Below are 23166 nucleotides of genomic sequence, written 5' to 3' on the forward strand. Positions count from 1 at the left end.
ATCTTGATCTTTCTTGCCTTCCAGATTCTGAGTTCGATTTTATTTCAGTCATTTCAATCTGGTTATGAACCATTGCTGGGGAACTAGGGTGATTGAGGGTTTTTGAATTGCCAGAGTTTGTGTGCTAATTTTTTTCTCATCTGAGAGGGCTGCTGTCCTTTTATTTATTTATTTTTTTTGAAGTTGTTGCTGTTTGGATGGGGCTTTTACTTTTTATATTTTTTTATTTCCCTGGAGGATTTGACTGTGGTGGATGTTAAGTATACTTGATTGGCTTCATTTCTGGGTGCCTTCAGATGGCCAAGGCTCTGTGCAGGATCTTTATTTGTGGCTAGTTCCTTCATTGGGTTTTACTGGCCAAGTGTGCTGAGATAATTTTTTGGACGTGGGGAAATTCAGGCTGCAATCCTGAATTTCCTTAACAAGTGAGGTCTGATAGAAATGTTGTTACTTAGCCATGCACCTCTTTTGTATTTCAGTGCATTTATAGTAGTGCTCTGGGATGGAAGAGATTGGTGAGGGAGAGATGATTCCTCACCAGGTCCATTCCCAGGCCTTGATGGAGCCCCCTCCAGTTGCTGGTGTCATGCCTTTGTTTTAGACCCAAGAGGGGCCTCGAAGGCTGCACTTCCCCCTTGCTTAGGAGCAGTTCCAACGGAAGGTTAGATCAACAGGAGACACAAGTCACCTGTGACTCACTGGTTCTTTGTAATTGGCAGAGTTAGAGTGGGTTGTGGGGTATGGGTATGTCTGTGGGTGATCTGTTGATGCAGTGGGGCAAGGGTGGAGGATTACTGAATGGGGTGGTGTTGCCATGGGTGTGGAACCGGTGTAGTACCCATGCTTCTGAGGTTTTTATGTTTGTTTTTAATTTGTTTGTTTATTTATTTATTTATTTACTTTTTGCCCAGCAGACTGCTTTGGGGGCCCCCAGCTCATGTTCCCGTAACTTGGCAGTTCTTTCTCTGACATCTGCCCTGGGAGCAGGCCCAGTCAGTTTTTTCCTTTAACCACTTAGGGTCAAGTGCTGGCTGTTCTGGTGGGGGCAAAATCCTCCCAGGCTGCCAGCAAAGGACTCAGGCGGGGCAGTCAGTGGAGGCTGTAATTTGTGCCTGCTCTTGAAGTAGCAGTCAGCATGGCCTTGAGAGGGGCCAGAGGGCAGGCGGGTGGAATTCAGATCAGATGCACTCTAGTTTCATGGGAAAGACAGTCTTTCTCTGTCCTGGCCTAGCAGTTAGTAGGGGTAAAAGCCACTCAGAGCAAAATAGAGAGCCTTGGGAGACGGGCATCTATGGTTACATTTTGCTGCAGCTGTTCTGTGCTCCAACCTTCTGGGCTCGAATTCTGCCTCTGCATACTTTCCAGGCTGTTCCCCTTGCCAATTCAAATGCCTATGGGGACATGGGATCTATAGTATTCAGGATCCCAGAGGACCATGGCAGGAGTATGTTGCCCTGAAGTTCCTTCACTCATCTCTTCCTTAGTACCTGTTCAAGGCCAGGAGCTAGTCCTCGCACTTGGCAACTTTTCTAGGTGCAAGGTTTCTAGCTTCCTACCTCTTCTCCCTTGGTGTCTGTGTCAATTCTTTATCGTATTTCAGTGTTTTCTCTCAAAATACATTTTTGAAGTGTGATAGGTTACTCAATATTTTGGTTTCTCCCAGTTAGAGAGGTGCTTCCTGGCTGTGTCTAGTCAGCCATCTTGTCTCCCTTCTCTATATTTTGATGTAAGCATTTATTGCTATAAAATTCCCCCTTAACACTGCTTTTGCTGCATTCTGTGGCTTTTGCTATATTTTGTTTCTATTTTTATTTGTTTTAATACAATTTTAAATTTTCTTTTTAATTTCTTTGTTGATCCATTGGTAGTTCAGAAGCATGTTGTTTTATTTTCATGTATTTGTACAGTTTTAAACACCTCATGTTACTGATTTCTAGTTTTATTCCATTTTGTTCAGAAAGGTACTTGCTGTATTTTCATTTAAAAACATATGTTCACACTCGTTTTGTCATCTAACATTTGGTTTATCTTGAAGACTGTTTCATGTGCTGATGAAAATAATGTGTATCCTATAGCTGTTAGATGAAATGCTAAAAATGTTCTGTAAATGTCTGTTAGGATTCTTTAGACAACATTTCTGTTTAAATCCAATGTTTTATGGTGTGTTTTTTTTTTTTTTTTTGTCTAGATAATCTGTCCAATGTTCAGAATGGGGTGTAAGGCCCCCAACTACTATTGTATTGAAGTTTATCTTTCCCTTTAGATCTCTAATATTTTTTATATGTCTTACTGTTCCTGTGTTGGGTGCATATATATTTAAAATTAATAGGTTCTCTTACTGAATTAAGTTCATTGTCATTATATAACATTTCTTTTTATAGTTTTTTAACTTAAAGTTTGTTTTATGTGCTATAAGTATAGCTACTTCTGCTTGCATTTACTTTGTGTTTGTATGGAATATCTTTTTCCATCTTTTCAGTTTCAATCTATATGTGTCTTTACACGTCAAGTGAGTTTCTTGTGAGTAGCATATAGTTGGATCATGTTTTTTAATTCATTAATCCAGTCTATATCTTTTAACTGGGGAATATAATACATTAACATTCAAGGTTATTATTGATAGGATAGGACTTATTTCTATCATTTTATAAATTTTTTTTTCTGTTTTTTTTTTTTTTTTTTTGGTATATTTTTTGTTTGTTCCTCCCTTACTGTTTGTGATTATGGTTTAGTGGTTTTCTATAGTGATAAGGTTTGTTTCTTTTTCTCCTTTGTGTATCTGTTCTATGAGTGAGTTTTATACCTTATCATATTTTCATGGTGATGATTATCATTTTTTCAATTCCATATGCAAGACTCACTTGAGCATTTATTTTAAGGCCAGTTGAGTTATGATCTATTCTCTCAGGTTTTACTTATCATTAAATAACAATTTATCTCTCATATAGTAAGGATACCCAGGCCAGATATAGTATTGTTGAATGCCTTTTTTTCTTTGATTTATTTAAATATATTATCCCATTCTCTTCTGCCATACAAGGGTTCTGCTCAGAAAGCCACTATTAGTCTGATGGGGATTCTCTCATATGTGACTTGACATTTTTCTCTTTCTGTTTTTAGAACTATCTCTTTGTCTTTTACTTTTGACATTTTGAAAATAACGTGCTTCAGGGAGGGACTTTTTTTGGTTGAATTAATTTCACAATGATCAAGCTCCTTGGATCTGGATGCTTATATCTCTTCCCAGACATGGGACGTTTTCATATATTATTTTATAAAATTAGTTTTCTATGCCCTTTTTCATCTCTTATTCCTCCGGAATGCTCATAATATAAAACATTTGTTCACTTAATTGTGTCCCATAATTTTGTAGCTTTTCTTCATTCTTTCCTATTCCCATTTCTTTTAAATCCCTAACTAGGTAATTTCAAACAATCTATCTTCAAGTTCAGAGATTCTTTCTTCTATTTAAGTCCGAATTTGAATCTCGCAATTGCATTTTTACTTCATTCATTGAATTATTCAGCTGTGGGATGTGTTTGATTCTTTCTCATGATATCTATCTCTGTGTCTAATTTCTCACTTATGTTTTGAATTGTCCTGATTTTGTTGAAGTATATTCATTTTTTGTATCTCATTGTGTTTCCTTAAAATTATTATTTTCAAATTTTTTTTCTGGCAATTTGTTTACTTTTCATTGAGGTCTGTTACTACAGCATTATTTTTCCATTGATGATATCATATTTTATTGCTGTTTTATCTTGTGCCCCTGCATTGAAACCTGTGCATCTGGTGGAATAATTGCCTCTTCCAAGATTTCTAGGGTTGCTTTTATAGACAGAGACTTTCACCTGCAGTTGAGTCTTTGTGTACTGTTTGGGAAGTGTTGGTGACTTTGTTTTTGGGTAGGTGCAGTGGTATGGTCCCCATGCAGGTTCTTTGGCTGTGTTCAATGTCAGCAATAATTTTGTATTCAGTGGCCTAAGCTATATGTGATTTTGATAGTGGCAGTGTTTCTGTAGATTGTTAATTTTTTTGGTGGCAAAGAACTTTAGGGTACTCTTGTTCTAATTTTTCACACAATGGGAGACTTAGTTGAGTGGATCTTTCTTGGTATTAGGTCTGACATGACCTACATGTAGGTATCTCATAACTGGGTTCAGATGCAGATGCTTGTGGCAGCCTGTGGGATTAGGTTCTAGGCTCAGGGTCTCCTGAACATATTGTGGCACCTGGGTCTTAGAGTTCGAGTTTTCTCTCTGTGGCAGGGTTGTATGTAGGTTGACCACAGAACCAAGATCTGTGACTCTGAGGCACACCCTAGTGGCTTGGGTCTAGAAGGTTGGGTTTTAGCTGTAATTTCACACCTGGGGGCAGGGCACAGCTCTGGTCTGACTCTATAGAAAAAAGGGTGCTCTGGAGGTTTGAGCCTGGGACACAGGATACAGCTATATTCAAGAGTCTGGGCCAATAGGACTCAGGGCAACTCAGGTACTTGAGGATGAGGCACCATGTAGGGTGCTGTAGACCCTGGAATGGTAAGACTTGACAATATACTGAATTGTAAGTCCAAATTCAGCCTCAGCAAGTAACCCAGACTGGCTGAGCATAGTTGTCATTTGGGCCCTTGGGAGTAGGGAACAATATAGAGATGATCCCACTCCTCAGAGAGAGGGGTGTTTCAGTAGCTTACACTCTACAGGGCTATTTCAGCTCCAGTGAAGCAGAGTACTAGAATTGTTTGGCCTGTACAATGGGGTGTCTCTGCTCAGACACTACTCGCTTTTCCTGAGATGTGGGGTACTATGTCAGCCCAGCCTGGGGATGCACAACTGCTCATCTTGGCTTACATCTAATTACCCAGGGGGGTGTTTTGCTGCTTCAGTTCAGTCTCAGCTGTGTAACTGTTCTGGAAATCCCAGACATTGTTTTTCAGTGAAGCAGGACTTTGTCAAAGTACCATATCCTTTGGTGCTATAGACCCTGGGATGGTGAGACTTAACAATATACTAAATTGTAAGGCCAAATTCAGCAGTATAGCTTTTGGTGGCAATGCACAATTTCTGTTCAGGCACCTAGGTTCAAAATTCAGCTATGACTGAGAGGGGTCGATTGAGTTGTTCTGTCAAAGCACTGTTTTCATAGGAGGGAGTGAAAATTTTAGCTTTGGTCTGAATGGGGAGAAGAAACATAGGTTGAGCAGTTCCACCATTGTTTGGTCCTACTGGGAAAAGGGTAATGGTTGCTTGCACCTCAGCTTGGGGATGTTAGGCCATCAGGCAGGGATGGCTTAATGATGATTTAGCTTCAAAATGTAGCACTGCTGTGATTACTTATCTCTAGAGCAATAGACACTCCAGAATATGTTCTAGTTCCTACCTGACATAGTAGCTGTGTAGACAAGGTGCAAGGCACAGCATTGGCTCATTCTCTGGGGTAGGGACAGCTGTGTAGCCTATAGGCAACTCTCTTTGTTGGACTTAGTGTCTGTGAGGATTACAGAGGATTCCAGTGGTAAGGACTGTAGTTTCCAAGTTCTCCTGATGGGGCAGAATGAGAGGTAGGTGAAACAGTTTTACTTCTGTTTGGTCTCATGGAGAAGGGTGAAGCATCTCCCAGCAGCGTGGCTTGGGAATGTCAGACCACCAAATGGGGGTGGTTTGGCAGTGGCTTAGCTGCAAGGATAAGGGGTGCCATGGCTACTTGCCCCAAGAGCAAGACACGCTTTTTCAGTAGTTTCAGTTTTAGTATGCTGTAGTACAGTAGCCACATGGGTCACAGGTGGAAGAATAGTTTCAGCTTCTTCTCTGGGGAGAGCTCAGCTGTATGGTCTCTAGGCAGCATCTTCAGCTGGTCTTAGTGCCTGTGAGGACTGCAGGGGATCCCAGTAGTGATAAGTGTAGGTGTCCAAGGTGTTGGTTGCATCTGCTGCGATCCTTTTGCCTGGCATTTTGGCATAGAGAGAAGTTCCTTCTGATTCTTGGCTGATATCATTTCAGGGATAGGGTGGTGAACTCCCCATGTTTCCTACCATTCTGGCTACCCTAAGTTTATGTGCCCACTAAAGTTTCTGATACACTTTTACCGTATTCCAGCACTCTTGTTTGGTTATTTACATTAACACTTAGTTGTTTATTTGTTGTTTTGGCTGCCTTTGTAGAAAGTATGAGCACTAGTGGCTGCTCTTTGGTCATATTGCTGACATGTTGTGGTTCTTTTTAGTGATAAATATATATTCAGAACCTTTGCCCATTTATATTTGATGACTATTATTACTGAGTTGTTTGAGTTTTTATGCATTCAGGTTATTAATACCTTCTTGGGTGGATAGTTTGTGAATATTTTCAACAATGCTTTAGGTTTGTCTCTTCGCTTATTGATTGTTTTCTTTGCCTTGCAGAATCTTTGTAGCTTGATGTAATCCCATTTGTCTTTTTTTTTTTTTTTGCTTTTTTGGGGATTGTGCTTTTATTTGCCTAGTTTTAGAGTTTCAGGTATTACATTTAAGTCATTAATTCATTTTTATCTTTTTTCTGTATATGGTGAGAGATAGGGTTCTAATTTTATTCTTCTGTATGTGGACATTCAGTTTTCACAAAATTATTTATTGAAGAGACTGTTCTTTCCCCAATGTATGTTTCTGGTTCCTTTGTCAAAAATGAATTTTTTTATAAATATATGGATTTATTTATGTGTTCTCTATTCTATTCCATTGGACTATGTGTATGTTTTTATGCCAGTACCGTGATGCTTTGTTTACTATGGATTTGTAGAGTATTTTGAAGTTAGGTAGTGTGATGCTTCCAGCTTTCTTCTTTTTCTCAGGATTGCTTTGGTCATCTGGGATCTTTTGTGGTTCCATACATATTAGAGGATTCTTTATTCTTTTCTTGTGAAGAATGCTATTGATATTTTGATAGGAATTATATTGAATCTATAGATCCCTTTTGGTAGTATGGTTATTTTAATAACATTATTTCAATATTTGAGCATGGGATATCTTTCCATATTTTATTTAGACCTCAGTTTTTTCATTAATGTTATATAATTTTCTTTGTGTAGATCATTTAATTCCTTGGTTAAATTTGTTCTTAGGTATTTTATTTTATCTGGCAGCCATTACAAATGGAATGGTTTCTTGATTTCTTTTTGAGATTTTCTCTTTTGATGGAACATAAATACCACCAGATTTTGTTTTGATTTTGTATCCTGCAACTTTAATGAATTTATCAGTCCTGAATGTTTTATGGTTGAGTCTTTAGGGTTTTCTAAATATAAGATTATGCCATTTGTGAACAAGGATAATTTGATTTATTTCTTTTCACTTTGGATGCTCTTTTTTTCTATTGCTGAATCACTCTGGATAGGACTTGTAATACTGTGTTGAATACAAGTGGTGAAAGTGGGCATTCTTGTCTTTTACCTGATCTTAGAGGAAAGGCTTTCAATTTTTTCCCATACAGTAGGCTATTAGCTCTGGGTTTGCCGTATATAGCCTTTATTGTTTTGCAGTATGTTCCTTCTATTACTGGTTTGTTAAGAGTTTGTATCACAAAGGAATATTACGTTTTATCATGTAGTTTTTCATCATATTGAAATTTATATGGTATGATTTTTGTCCTTGATTGTATTAATGTGATACATCATGTTTATTGATTTGCATATGTTGAACCATCCTTGTACCCATAGGATGAATTTCACTGCACCACAGTGAATGAATTTTTCATGTGTCGTTAGTTTCAGTTTGGAAGAATTTTACTGAAGATTTTTGTGTGTATGTTCATCAGGGATATTAGCCTGTAATTTTTTGTTGTGTTGTTGTCTTGTTTTGTTATACTGGTAATGCTGACATGTAGAATGGGTTATAAAGTATTATTTTGTTTTCAGTTATTTGAAATAGTTGAGTTGAATTGGGATTGGTACTTTTTTAATGTTTGGAAAAATTCAGGAATGAAATAATCTGGTTCTAAGTTTTTCTTCAATGGGAGAATGATTATTACTGTTTCAATGCTATTACTTGTTATTGGTTTATTCTGGCCTACTATTTCTTTGTGGTTCAATCTTAGCAGGTTGTATGTGTGTAGGGATTTATTCATATTTTCTAGGTTTTCCAATTTATTGGCATACAGTTGTTCATAATAGTCCCTAATACTACTTTATGTTTATTTGGTATTAGTGATAATGCCTCATTTATTATTTCTAATTTTATTTATTTGGATTTTCTCTGATTGTCTTAATTGGTCTAGCTAATAGTTTGTTAATTTTATTTATATATTTAAAGAAAACAACATTTTTCTTTAATCTTTTGTATTTATTTTTTCTGAGTTTCATTTATTTCTCCTCTGAAATTTATTATTTATTTTCTACTAATTTAGGATTCATTTGCTTTTGCTTTTCTAGTTTTTGGAGGTGCATTCCTTTTATTTATATTTTTTATTTTTCTTTTTTTATTTTTTTATTATACTTTAAGTTCTAGGGTACATGTGCATAACGTGCAGGTTTGTTACATATGTATACTTGTACCATGTTGCTATGCTGCACCCATCAACTCGTCAGCACCCATCAACTAGTCATTTACATCAGGTATAACTCCCAATGCAATCCCTCCCCCCTACCCCCTCCCCGTGATAGGCCCCGGTGTGTGATGTTCCCCTTCCCGAGTCCAAGTGATCTCATTGTTCAGTTCCCACCTATGAGTGAGAACATGCGGTGTTTGGTATTCTGTTCTTGGGATAGTTTGCTGAGAATGATGGTTTCCAGCTGCATCCATGTCCCTACAAAGGACATGAACTCAGCCTTTTTTATGGCTGCATAGTATTCCATGCTATATATGTGCCACGTTTTCTTAATCCAGTCTGTCACTGATGGACGTTTAGGTTGATTCCAAGTCTTTGCTATTGTGAATAGTGCCACAATAAACATACGTGTGCATGTGTCTTTATAGCAGCATGATTTATAATCCTTTGGGTATATACCCAATAATGGGATGGCTGGGTCATATGGTACTTCTAGTTCTAGATCCTTCAGGAATCGCCATACTGGTTTCCATAATGGTAGAACTAGTTTACAATCCCACCAACAGTGTAAAAGTGTTCCTATTTCTCCACATCCTCTCCAGCATCTGTTGTTTCCTGACTTTTGAATGATCGCCATTCTAACTGGTGTGAGATGGTATCTCATTGTGGTTTTGATTTGCATTTCTCTGATGGCCAGTGATGATGAGCATTTTTTCATGTGTCTGTTGGCTGTATGAATGTCTTCTTTTGAGAAATGTCTGTTCATATCCTTTGCCCACTTTTTGATGGAGTTGTTTGTTTTTTTCTTGTAAATTTGTTTGAGTTCTTTGTAGGTTCTGGATATTAGCCCTTTGTCAGATGAGTAGATTGCAAAAATTTTCTCCCATTCTGTAGGTTACCTGTTCACTCTGATGGTAGTTTCTTTTGCTGTGCAGAAGCTCTTTAGTTTAATGAGATCCCATTTGTCAATTTTGGCTTTTGTTGCCGTTGCTTATGGTGTTTTAGACATGAAGTCCTTGCGCATGCCTATGTCCTGAATGGTATTACTTAGGTTTTCTTCTAGGGTTTTTATGGTATTAGGTCTAACATTTAAGTCTCTAATCCATCTTGAATTAATTTTCGTATAAGGAGTAAGGGAAGGATCCAGTTTCAGCTTCCTACTTATGACTAGCCAATTGTCCCAGCACCATTTATTAAATAGGGAATCAATTCCCCATTTCTTGTTTCTCTCAGGTTTGTCAAAGATCACATGGCTGTAGATGTGTGGTATAATTTCTGAGGACTCTGTTCTGTTCCATTGGTCTATATCTCTGTTTTGGTACCAGTACCATGCTGTTTCGGTTACTGTAGCCTTGTAGTACAGTTTGAAGTCAGGTAACATGATGCCTCCAGCTTTGATCTTTTGAATTAGGATTGTCTTGGAGATGCGGGCTCCTTTTTGTTCCACATGAACTTCAAAGCAGTTTTTTCCAATTCTGTGAAGAAACTCATTGGTAGCTTGTAGGGGATAGCATTGAATCTATAAATTATCTTGGGCAGTATGGCCATTTTCACAATATTGATTCTTCCTATCCATGAGGATGGTATGTTATTCCATTTGTTTATGTCCTCTTTCATTTCACTGAGCAGTGGTTTGTAGTTCTCCTTGAAGAGGTTCTTTACATCCCTTGTAAGTTGGATTCCTAGGTATTTTATTCTCTTTGAAGCACGTGTGAATGGAAGTTCATTCATGATTTGGCTCTCTGTTTGTCTCTTACTGGTGTATAAGAATGCTTGTGATTTTTGCACATTAATTTTGTATCCTGAGACTTTGCTGAAGTTGCTTATCAGCTTAAGGAGATTTTGGGCTGAGACAATGGGGTTTTCTAAATATACAATCATGTCATCTGCAAACAGGGACAATTTGACTTCTTCTTTTCCTAACTGAATTCCCTTGATTTCTTTCAATTGCCTGATTGCCCTAGCCAGAACTTCCAACACTATGTTGAATAGGAGTGGTGAGAGAGGGCATCCCTGTCTTGTGCCAGCTTTCAAAGGGAATTTTTCCAGTTTTTGCCCATTCAGTATGATATTGGCTGTGGGTTTGTCATAAATAGCTCTTATTATTTTCAGATACGTTCCATCAATACCGAATTTATTGAGAGTTTTTAGCATGAAGGGCTGTTGAATTTTGTCAAAAGCCTTTTCTGCATCTATTGAGATAATCATGTGGTTCTTGTCTTTGGTTCTGTTTATATGCTGGATTATGTTTATTGATTTGCGTATGTTGAACCAGCCTTGCATCCCAGGAATGAAGCCAACTTGATCATGGTGGATAAGCTTTTTGATGAGCTGCTGAATCCGGTTTGCTAGTATTTTATTGAGGATTTTTGCATTGATGTTCATCAGAGATATTGGTCTAAAATTCTCTTTTTTTGTTGTGTCTCTGCCAGGCTTTGGTATCAGGATGATGTTGGCCTCATAAAATGAGTTAGGGAGGATTCCCTCTGTTTCTATTAATTGGAAGAGTTTCAGAAGGAATGGTGCCAGCTCCTCCTTGTACCTCTGGTAGAATTCAGCTGTGAATCCATCTGGTCCTGGACTTTTCTTGGTTGGTAGGCTATTAATTATTGCCTCTATTTCAGAGTCTGCTATTGGTCTATTTAGGGATTCAGCTTCTTCCTGGTTTAGTCTTGGGAAAGTGTAAGTGTCCAGGAAATTATCCATTTCTTCTAGATTTTCTAGTTTATTTGTGTAGAGGTGTTTATAGTATTCTCTGATGGTAGTTTGTATTTCTCTGGGGTCGGTGGTGATATCCCCTTTATCATTTTTTATGCTGTCTATTTTATTCTTCTCTCTTTTCTTCTTTATTAGTCTTGCTAGCGGTCTATCAATTTTGTTGATATTTTCAAAAAACCAACTCCTGGATTCATTGATTTTTTGGAGGGTTTTTTGTGTCTCTATCTCCTTCAGTTCTGCTCTGATCTTAGTTATTTCTTGCCTTCTGCTAGCTTTCGAATATGTTTGCTCTTGCTTCTCTAGTTCTTTTAACTGCGATGTTAGAGTGTCAATTTTAGATCTTTCCAGCTTTCTCTTGTGGGCATTTAGTGCTCTAAATGTCCCTCTACACACTGCTTTAAATGTGTCCCAGAGATTCTGGTATGTTGTATCTTTGTTCTCATTGGTTTCAAAGAACATCTTTATTTCTGCCTTCATTTCGTTATGTACCCAGTAGTCATTCAGGAGCAGGTTATTCAGTTTCCATGTAGTTGAGCGGTTTTGACTGAGTTTCTTAGTCCTGAGTTCTAGTTTGATTGCACTGTGGTGTGAGAGACAGTTTGTTATAATTTCTATTCTTTTACATTTGCTGAGGAGTGCTTTACTTCCAATTATGTGGTCAATTTTGGAATAAGTGTGATGTGGTGCTGAGAAGAATGCATATTCTGTTGATTTGGGGTGGAGAGTTCTGTACATGTCTTATTAGGTCTGCTTGCTGCAGAGATGAGTTCAATTCCTGGATATCCTTGTTAACTTTCTGTCTCGTTGATCTGTCTAATATTGACAGTGGGGTGTTGAAGTCTCCCATGATTATTGTATGGGAGTCTAAGTCTCTTTGTAAGTCTCTAAGGACTTGCTTTATGAATCTGGGTGCTTCTGTATTGGGTGCATATATATTTAGGATAGTTAGCTCTTCCTGTTGAATTGATCCCTTTACCATTATGTAATGGCTTTCTTTGTCTCTTTTGATCTTTGATGGTTTAAAGTCTGTTTTATCAGAGACTAGGATTGCAACCCCTGCTTTTTTTTGTTCTCCATTTGCTTGGTAGATCTTCCTCCATCCCTTTATTTTGAGCCTATGTATGTCTCTGCGTGTGAGATGGGTCTCCTGAATACAGCAGACTGATGGGTCGTGACTCTTTATCCAGTTTGCCAGTCTGCATCTTTTAATTGAAGCATATAGTCCATTTACATTTAAGGTTAATATTGTTATGTGTGAACTTGTTCCTGCCATTATTATATTAACTGGTTATTTTGCTCGTTAGTTGATGCAGTTTCTTCCTAGCCTCGATGGTCTTTACATTTTGGCGTGTTTTTGCAATGGCTGGTACCGGTTGTTCCTTTCCATGTTTAGTCCTTCCTTCAGTGTCTGTTATAAGGCAGGCCTAGTGGTGACAAAATCTCTAAGCATTTGCTTATCTGTAAAAGATTTTATTTCTCCTTCACTTATGAAACTTAGTTTGGCTGGATATGAAATTCTGGGTTGAAAATTCTTTTCTTTAAGAATGTTGAATATTGGCCCCTACTCTCTTCTGGCTTGTAGCATTTCTGCCGAGAGATCTGCTGTTAGTCTGATGGGCTTCCCTTTGTGGGTAACCCGACCTTTCTCTCTTGCTGCCCTTAAGGTTTTTTCCTTCAATTCAACTTTGGTGAATCTGGCAATTATGTGTCTTGGAGTTGCTCTTGTCGAGGAGTATCTTTGTGGCGTTCTCTGTATTTCCTGAATTTGAATGTTGGCCTGTCCTACTAGGTTGGGGAAGTTCTCCTGGATGATATCCTGAAGAGTGTTTTCCAACTTGGTTCCATTTTCCCCCTCACTTTCAGGCACCCCAATCAGACGTAGATTTGCTCTTTTTACATAATCCCATACTTCTTGCAAGCTTTTTTCATTTCTTTTTCTTCTTTTTTCTTTAGATTTCTCTTCTCGCTTCATTTCATTCATTTGATCCTCAATCGATGATACTCTTTCTTCCAGTTGATCGAGTCGGTTACTGAAGCTTGTGCATTTGTCACTTATTTCTCGTGTCATGGTTTTCATCTCTGTCCATTCGTTTATGGCCTTCTCTGCATTAATTATTCTGGTTATCAATTCTTCCACTCTTTTTTCAAGCTTTTTAGTTTCTTTGAGCTGGGTACATTATTCCTCTCTTGCTCTGAGAAGTTTGATGGACTGAAGCCTTCTTCTCTCATCTCATCAAAGTCATTCTCCGTCCAGCTTTGATCCGTTGCTGGTGATGAGCTGCATTCCTTTGGAGGGGGATATGCGCTCTTATTTTTTGAATGTCCAGCTTTTCTGCCCTGCTTTTTCCCCATCTTTGTGGTTTTATCTGCCTCTGGTCTTTGATGATGGTGACGTACTGATGGGGTTTTGGTGTAGGTGTCCTTCCTGTTTGTTAGTTTTCCTTCTAACAGTCAGGACTCTCAGCTGTAGGTCTGTTGGAGATTGCTTGAGGTCCACTCCAGACCCTGTTTGCCTGGGTGTCAGCAGCAGAGGCTGCAGAAGATAGAATACTGCTGAACAGCGAGTGTACCTGTCTGATTCTTGCTTTGGAAGCTTCCTCTCAGGGGTGTACTCCACCGTGTGAGGTGTGGGGTGTCGGTCTGCCCCTAGTGGAGGATATCTCCCAGTTAGGCTACTCAGGGGTCAGGGACCCACTTGAGCATGCAGTCTGTCCGTTCTCAGATCTCAACCTCCGTGTTGGGAGATCCACTGCTCTCTTCAAAGCTGTCAGACAGAGTTGCTTTAGTCTGCAGAGGTTTCTGCTGCTTTTGTTGTTGTTGTTTAGCTGTGCCCTGTCCCCAGAGGTGGAGTCTACGGAGACTGTCAGGCCTCCTTGAGCTGCTGTGATCTCCACCCAGTTCGATATTGCCAGGGCTTTGTTTACCTACTTAAGCCTCAGCAATGGTGGGTGCCCCTCCCCCAGCCTCGCTGCTGCCTTGTGGTTAGATCGCAGACTGCTGTGCTAGCAATGAGGAAGGCTCCGTGGACATGGGACACTCCCGGCCAGGTGTGGGATATAATCTCCTGCCGTGCCCATTTGCTTAAAGCGCAGTATTGGGGTGGGAGTTACCCGATTTTCCAGGTGTTGTGTGTCTCTGTTCCCCTGGCTAGGAAAAGGGATTCCCTTTCCCCTTGCGCTTCCCAGGTGAGGCGATGCCTCACCCTGCTTCAGCTCTCGCTGGTGGGGCTGCAACAGCTGACCAGTACCGACTGTCCGGCACTCCCCAGTGAGATGAACCCAGTACCTCAGTTGAAAATGCAGAAATCACCTGTCTTCTGTGTAGCTCGCACTGGGAGCTGGAGACTGGAGCTCTTCCTATTCAGCCGTCTTGCTCCATCCCCCCTGGAGGTGCATTCTTAGGTTGTTCTTTTAAAAGTGTTTTAGTTTGTAATGTAATCTTTTTTTTTTTTTTTTTTTGCTAGAAAGTACTCTTTTTAATACTTTTACTGTATCCCATAGGATTTGTTGTTTTCATTTTTATTTGTTTCAAAACATTTTAAGTTTTCTTCTTAATTTATTCATTAATTCCTTTGTCATTTGCAAGCGTGTTATGCAATTTTCAGGTATTTGTTGTGAATCAAAAGTTTATATTATTAATGTCTTGTATTTGTCTGTTGTATTCACAAAAGACACTTCATATAATTTTAAATGTTTTGAATTTGTTCAAACTTGTTCTTTGGCTTAATATATTACCTATCTTGGAGAATGTCCCATGTACTGATGAGAAGAATGTATTTTTTTATACACATGCACACAAAAATGAAAAGCAAGGAACTAAATCATATCACTAGAGAAAATTACCTTCACTAGAGGAAGACAGAAAGGAAAGAAACAAGGAGAAGGCCACAAAAGAACCAGAAAAGAAGCAGCAAAATGGCAGGAATAAGTCTTAACTTATCAATAATAACATTGAATGTAAATGGACTAACCTCTTTAATTTAAAAACATAGACTGACTGAATGGATGTAAAAGAAAAACCCATTGATCTGCTGCCTAACCCAAACACACTTTACCTATAAAGACATACATAGACTGAAAATAAAGAGGTGAAAATCATACTCCATGCCAATGGAAACCAAAAAAGGTCAGAAGTCACTATACTTATATTGGACAAAACATGTTTTAAGACAAAAAATACAAGAACAGACAAATAAGTTCACTATATAATAGTTCACTATATAAAGGGTCAATTAAGCAAGAGAATATAGCAATTTTAAATATGTATGCACCAAATACTGGAGCACCCAGATATATAAAGGAAATATTATTAGCACTAAAAAGAGAGATAGGCCCCAACACAATAATAGCTGGAAACTTCAATGCCCCATTATCAGCACTAGACAAATCTTCTAGATAGAAAATCAACAAAGAAATATGAGACATAATCTGCAGTATAGACCAACTGGAGTTAAAGATATTTACAGAACATTTTATCTAATAGCTGCAGAATGCACATTTTTTCTCTTGGCATATAGATTATTCTCAAGGATAGACCATGTGTTATGTCACAGAAGAAGTCTTAAAACATCTCTGACTGTAATAGAATAAAACTATAAATAACAGAGGAATTTTGGAAACTATAAAAATACATGGATATTAAACAATGTGCTCTTGAATGAACAGTGGGTCAATGAATAAATTAAGAAGGAGATTTTAAAATTCCTTGAAACAAATGATAATGGAAGTACAACACACCAAAACCTAGGGAATACAGAAAACCCTATACTCAGATGGAAGTTATGGCTACAAGTGCCTACATCAAGAAGGAAGAAAAATTTCAAATACACAATGTAGTAATGCATCTTAAAGAATTAGAAAAACAAGAGCAACCAAACCCAAGACTAGTATACAATAAATAATAAAGAGCAGAGCAGAGAAAAATGAAATTGAAATTTAAAAAAATACAGAGCAATCAAACCCAAAACTAGTATATGACAAATAATAAATATCAGAGCAGAGAAAAAATGAAATTGTAATTTAAAAATACAAAAAGTCAATGAAACTAAAAGATTTTTTTGAAAAGTTAAACAAAATTGACAAACCTTTAGCCAGACTAAGAACAAAAGAGAAAAGATTCAAATAAAAAAGGAAACATTACAAATGATATGACAGAAATTCAAAGGATCATTAGTAGCTACTAAGAGAAGCTATTTGACAATAAATTGAAAAATCTAAAAGAAGTGGACAAATTTTTAGATACATACAACCTACTAAGTTTGAACCAGGAATAAATCTAAAACCTAAACAGACCAATAACAAATAATATGATCAAAGCCATTATCAAAAGTCTTCCAGTAAAGAAAAGCCCGAGACCTGATGGATTCATGGCTAATTCTACCAAACATTAAAAAAGAACTAATACCAATCCTATTCAAACTATTCTGAAAAATGGAGAGAGAGGGAAAATTTCCATACTATTTCTACAAGGTCAGTGTTACCCAGATGCCAAAACCAAAGACGTACATATATAAAAAAAGAGAAAACTGCAGGCCAATATTTCTGATCAATATTGATTTTTTAAAACTCCTTAATGAAATACTAGCAAACTGAATAAAATAATACATTAAAATGATCAATCATCATGACGAGGTGGGATTTATTCCTGGGATGCAAGGGTGGTTCCCCAAACACAAATCAATTAACATGATACATTATATCAACAGAATGAAGAATAAAATACATATAATTATTTCAATTGATGCTAAAAAAAAAACTTTGATAAAATTCAACATCCCTTCATGATAAAAGCCCTCAAAAAACTATGTATAGGAGGAACATACCCCAACATAATAAAAGCCATATATGACAGACACACAGCTAGTATTATACTGAATGGTAAAGAAACCCTGTTTTCTAAGATCTGGAATATAAGAAGGATGTCCCCTGTTACCTCTTTAATATTGAACTGGAAGTTTTAGCTAGAGCAATTAGACAAGAGAATAATACAAAGGGCATCCAAGTTGGAAAGGAAGACGTTCAAATTATATTTGTTTGCAGATGATGTTATCTTATATTTGGAAAAACCAAAAGACTTCAGGAAAAACTATTAAAACTGATAACCAAATTCAGTAAAGTTTCAGGATACCAAATCAATGTACAAAAATCAGTAGCATTTCTATGTAAAAACAGTGAACAATATGAAAAAGAAATTTAAAATCCCATTTACAGTATCTGCCCATAAAACTAAACACCTAGGAATTAACCAAAGAATTGGAAGATCTCTATAATCAAAATTGTAAAACACTGATGAAGGAAACGGAAGAGGACACCAAAACATGGAAAGATATTCCATGTTCATGGATTGGAAGAATCAATATTGTTAAAATATTTATACTACTGAAAGCAATCTAGAGATTGAATGCAATCTTTATCAAAATACCAATGATATTCTTCACAGAAATAGAGAAGATATCCTAAAATGTGCATGGAACCAGAAAAGACCCAGAATAGCCAAAGCTATTTTAAACAAAAAGAACAAAACTGGAAGAATTACATTACCTGATTTCGAATTATACTACAGAGCTATAGTAACTAAAACAGCATGACAGTGTTGTAAAAAAGACATGTAGACCAATGGAAGGGAATAGAGAACTCAGAAAAAATTTCACACACCTACAGTGAACTCACTTTTGACAAAGGTACCAAGAACATACACTGGGGAAAAGACAGTCTCGTCAATAAATGGTGCTGGGAAAACTGAATATCCTAAGCAAAACAAAAAAAGAAGAAAAAATGTGAAATGAAAGCAGACCCCTCTTGTCATATACAAAAATCAAATCAAAATGGATTAAACACTTAAATCTAAGATCTTAAACAATGAATCTATTACTACATTGGGGACAATCTCTAGGATATTGGTTTTGGGCAAATATTTCTTGAGCAATATCCCAAAAGCACAGGCAACTAAAGCAAAAATGGACAAATTGGATGACATTAAGTTTAAAAGCTTCTGCATAGCAAAAGATACAATGAACAAAGTGAAGAAACAACCTACAGAATGGGAGAAAATATTTGCAAACTACCAATCTGACATGGGATTAACCAGAGTATATAAGGAGCTCAAGCAACTCTATAGGAAAAAAAAAATACAACAATCCAATCAAAAACTGGGCAAAAGATTTTAATAGACATTTCTCATAAGAAGACATACAAGTGGTGCAGCAAGCATTTGAAAAGGTGCTCAGCATCATTGATTATCAGAGTAATGCAAATCAAAACTACAATGAGATATCATCTCAACCCAGTTAAAATGGTGTGTATTTAAAAGACAGGCAATAACAAATGCTGTTGAAGATGTGGAGAAAAAAGAACCCTTGTACACTGTTGGTGGTAATGCAAAGTAGTGCAAACAGTATGGAGAACAATTTGGAGGTTCCTCAAAGAACTTAAAATTTAACTGCCATATGGTCCAGTAATCTCACTGTGGGGTATATACCCAAAAGAAAGAAACTCAGTATAGTAAAGAGACATTTGCACTCCAATGTTTGTTGCAGCACTGTTTACAATACCTAAGATTTGGAAGCAACCTAACTTTCCATCAACAGATGAATGGATAAAGAAAATGTGGTACACATACACAATGGAATATTATTTAGCCATAAAAAATGAGATCCAATTATTTGCAACAACATGCATAGAACTGGAGATCATGTTAAGTGAAATAAGCCAGGCACAGAAAGACAAACATTACATTGTCTCACTTGTTGTGGGATCTAAAAATCAATGCAGTTGGACTTAGGGATAGTGAGTAGAAGGATGGTTACCAGAAGCTGGGAATGGTAGTGTGAGACTGGAAAGGAGGTGGAGGTCGTTAGTGGGTACAAAAATAAATAAATAAATAAATGAGACCTACTATTTGATAGTACAATAGGGTGACTGTAGTCAATAATAACTTAATTGTATATTTTTAAATAACTCAAATAATGTAATTGGCTTGTTGGTATCTTACAGGATAAATGCTTGAGGGGATAGATACCCCATTCCCCATGATGTGCTTTATTTCACATTGCATGCGTGTATCAATATATCTCATGTACCCCATAAATGTATACACCTATGTATCCCTCAAAATTAAAAAAAAAAAAAATACAGAAAGTGTTTTCTGCAGCAGTTGGATAAAATGTTCTGTAAATGTCAGTTAGGTCTGTTTCATTTACAGTGTAGCTTACCTTCCACATTTTTTTTTTTTTTCTGATTTTTTTGTCTGAATTATCTTTCCATGATTTGAGTGGAGAGTCTCTCCCTATTGATGGAGGAACTGAGACTACTGGTATGCTTGCAACAGATCTTCAGAGGGAAGGCACTGAGAGTGAATGGAGGGAAATCACAGAAGCTTGGCTGATGGAGAAGAAAGTTGGGAACCCTTCATGGGCTCCAGGACTTAATTTTTTAACTACACCTCCAAAGAAATGGGCAATTTTAACTGGGAAGGAGCAACCCACTCTTGCCAGGGGCCTCTGGAACCCCAAAAGGGGGAACCCCTCGACTACCAGGGACACTTGAGGTGACAGAGAGAGCTGCTTAGAGAAGTGGTGAGGCAGCAAACCAGCTTACTTGGAGCTGAGAGGGTGTGTGGTGCAGGAGCATCGGTAGTGAAGCATGCCCAGGGATGGTGATTCCCCTAGGCTCAACTTACTTCCATAAGATACCTTAGCCCTAGGTTAAGGTTAGACCTGTTAGACCTGATCTGTGCAGGGTGATCTTGCACTTCAGACACAGCTAGTCATACCTGAGTACCCTTTGGTCTGATGGCCTCTTCTGCGTCCCAGCCTGGTAATGTGTGCTTACAGGCCAGTCTCCGGTGCTGTGGAGGCCCACATCATAGCTTCTGCACTGGCAGACTGTGTCTGATCAGTGGAGAGCTCTAACAAGGCAGCCCCTATAGCCATGCACCAGCTCACAGGCTCACTTCCCATACTGCAGCTCTCCCTGGGCCCAGGGCAACACTCCCACATTACTTTGCTACCACATGTCTGCATGGGCAGGTTTTGCTTTACTTGTTCTGCCAGCGCACAGGAGAACAGTTTGCCCCCATTGTCATGCAAGAACAGATATTGCATATGGAGCCTTCGCCAGCACAGAGCCAGCAAGCCCTATCCCCGCCAGTCGTCCATCCTTGTGCTAACATTACACAGAGAATAATGGATCCTCCCACACCCTGAGTGATCACCCCTGTTTGCGGGGCACAGAAAAGGCACCCAGATCTGCACAAGCCAGCACTCTGCCCAAAGCCAGCACCATCTACAGTGCAACTGTGCAGTCTCCAGCAGGGGACCCCCACCTCCCCTAGCTGCATTGCCTCTGCCACTGTGGTGAACGCCTGCAGGGAAACATGCACCCCTGCTTCCTGTAGCAGATAACATGATCCTATATTTAGAAAACCCTATAGTATCAGCCCAAAAGCTTCTTAAGCTGATAAACAACTTCAAGAAAGTCTCAGGATACAAAATCAATGTGCCAAAATCAATAACATTTCTATACACCAAAAACACGCAAGCCAAGAGCCAAATCAGGAAATTACTCCCATTCAAAATTTCCACAAAATGAATAAAATACCTAGGAATAAATCTAACTGTAGAGGTGAAAGATCTCTACCAGGAGAACTACAAAACACTGCTCAAATGAATCAGAGATGACACAAACAAATGGAAAAATATTCCATGCTCATGGATAGGAAGAAGCAATATTGTTACAATGGCCATATTGTCCAAAGCAATTTATAGATTCAACAGTATTTCTATTAAATATTGAGATCCTTCACAGAAGTAGAAAAACACTATTTTTAAATTAATGTAGAACCAAAAAAGTGCCTGAATAGCCAATACAATACTAAGGAAAAATAACAAAGCTGGAGGCATCACACTACCCAACTGCAAACTGTACTTCAGGACTACAGTAACTAAAAGAGCATGGTACTGGTACAAAAATAGACACATACGCCAACAGAACAGAATAGAGAATCCAGAAATAACACTGCACACTTACAGCTCTCTGATCTTTGACAAAGCTGACAAAAACAAGCAATGGAGAAAGCATTTACTATTCAATAAATAGCACGGAGATAATTGGCTAGTCATATTCAGAAAATTGAAACTAGACTCTTTCATTACACCATATACAAAAATTAACACAAGATGGATTAAAGGCTTAAATATAAAACCCCAAAGTATAAAAACCCTGGGAAACAACCTAGGTGATACCCATTCAGGACATAGGCACAGCCATGTATTTCATGATGAAGATGCCAAAAGCAATTGCAACAAAAGCAAAGACTAACAAATGGGATCCAGTTAAACTAAAAAGCTGCTACAAAAGAAACTCCCAAAAGAGTAAACAGAAAACCTACACAATGGGAAAAAATATTTGCAAACTATGCATCTGACAAAGGTCTAATATCCAGCATCTATAAGAAACTTAAACAAATTTACAAGAAAAATCAGCACCATTAAAAAGCGGGGAGAGAGTTTCGGTTTTGGCCTCCGCCGCTGCTGCCACCACTACTACAGCCACTGCCACCACCGCTGTCACCGTGGCTTGTTATTCCTAAAATGGAACCACTAGACCTGGATAAGTGTGTGGAGATAGCGTGGCTGTACAAGTACCTGCCAGAGAATGACATGAAGTGGCTATGTGACTATGTTTGTGACCTCCACTTAGACGAGTCAAATGTTCAGCCAGTATCAGCACAACTAACAGTGTGTGGAGTTATACCTGGATAGTTTTATGACCTTTGTGAACTATTCAGAACTGAAGGTCAGGTTCCTGACACAAACTGCATATTTATGGGTGATTTTCTAGACAGAGGTTACTGCAGTTTGGAGACTTTCACTTACCTTCTTGCATTAAAGGTTAAACGGACTGATCGTATTACACATTTGCAATGAAATCATGACAGTAGACAGATAACACAGGTTTATGGATTTTATGATGAGTGCCAAGCCAAATATGGAAATGCCTAGAGATACTGTACCAAAGTTTTTGACATGCTCACAGTAGCAACTTTAATAGATGAGCAGATTTTTTGTGTCCATGGTGGTTTATCTCCTGATTTCAAAACACTGGATCAAATTCGAACCATCGCATGGAATCAGGAAATTTTTCATAAAGGAGCCTTTTGTGATCTTGTTTGGTCAGATCCTGAAGATACGGATACTTGGGCTATCAGTCCCCGAATATCGATGTTTTTCTATCAATTTTCCCCCATCCCCACCCTGGACTCATTTGAGAAGACTTGAGAAAAGATCAATACAATTATCTTAATGTACAAAGTCATAAGCTATAGCAGTTTCTAACTAAAATTTCAAAACACAAAAAGGAGGGCAGCCATTTAGACTAATTTATTTTATATCCATTTTAGATATCATCCAACAAAGGACAATGAAGTTTACATCTGGGACAGGTATACATAACTTGAGGCATCTAGAGTCCATCGTGCCCACCAAAAAACAACTTTGCTGATGAAATTTCTTAAAACTTACCAAACTAAAACAAAAGGCTGAATGATACAAAAGGAGGAGTATTTAGGTATAATCTGTCAATTGGCTTTTTTTTTCTTTATTATTATTATTATTATACTTTAAGTTCTAGGGTACATATGCATAACGTGCAGGTTTGTTACATATGTATACTTGTGCCATGTTGGTGTGCTGCACCCATCAACTCGTCAGCACGCATCAACTCGTCATTTACATCAGGTATAACTCCCAATGCAATCCCTCCCCCCTCCCCCATCCCCATGATAGGCCCTGGTGTGTGATGTTCCCCTTCCCTAGTCCAAGTGATCTCATTGTTCAGTTCCCACCTATGAGTGAGAACATGTGGTGTTTGGTTTTCTGTTCTTGGGATAGTTTGCTGAGAATGATGGTTTCCAGCTGCATCCATGTCCCTACAAA

The 23166-nt window shown here is 38.1% G+C and overlaps 1 protein-coding gene and 1 pseudogene across 1 annotated transcript in view; both read left to right on the forward strand.

Annotated features, from left to right (window-relative positions):
- The window catches only part of LOC103247423 (zinc finger X-linked protein ZXDA-like), a 110749-nt gene that overhangs the window by 30826 nt on the left and 56757 nt on the right, over positions 1-23166 (forward strand). The window lies entirely within an intron of this gene.
- Positions 14312-22785, forward strand: LOC140710864 (serine/threonine-protein phosphatase 6 catalytic subunit pseudogene; annotated as a pseudogene).

The sequence above is a fragment of the Chlorocebus sabaeus genome, chromosome X (assembly GCF_047675955.1).
Source record: "Chlorocebus sabaeus isolate Y175 chromosome X, mChlSab1.0.hap1, whole genome shotgun sequence".
Lineage (NCBI taxonomy): Eukaryota > Metazoa > Chordata > Mammalia > Primates > Cercopithecidae > Chlorocebus > Chlorocebus sabaeus.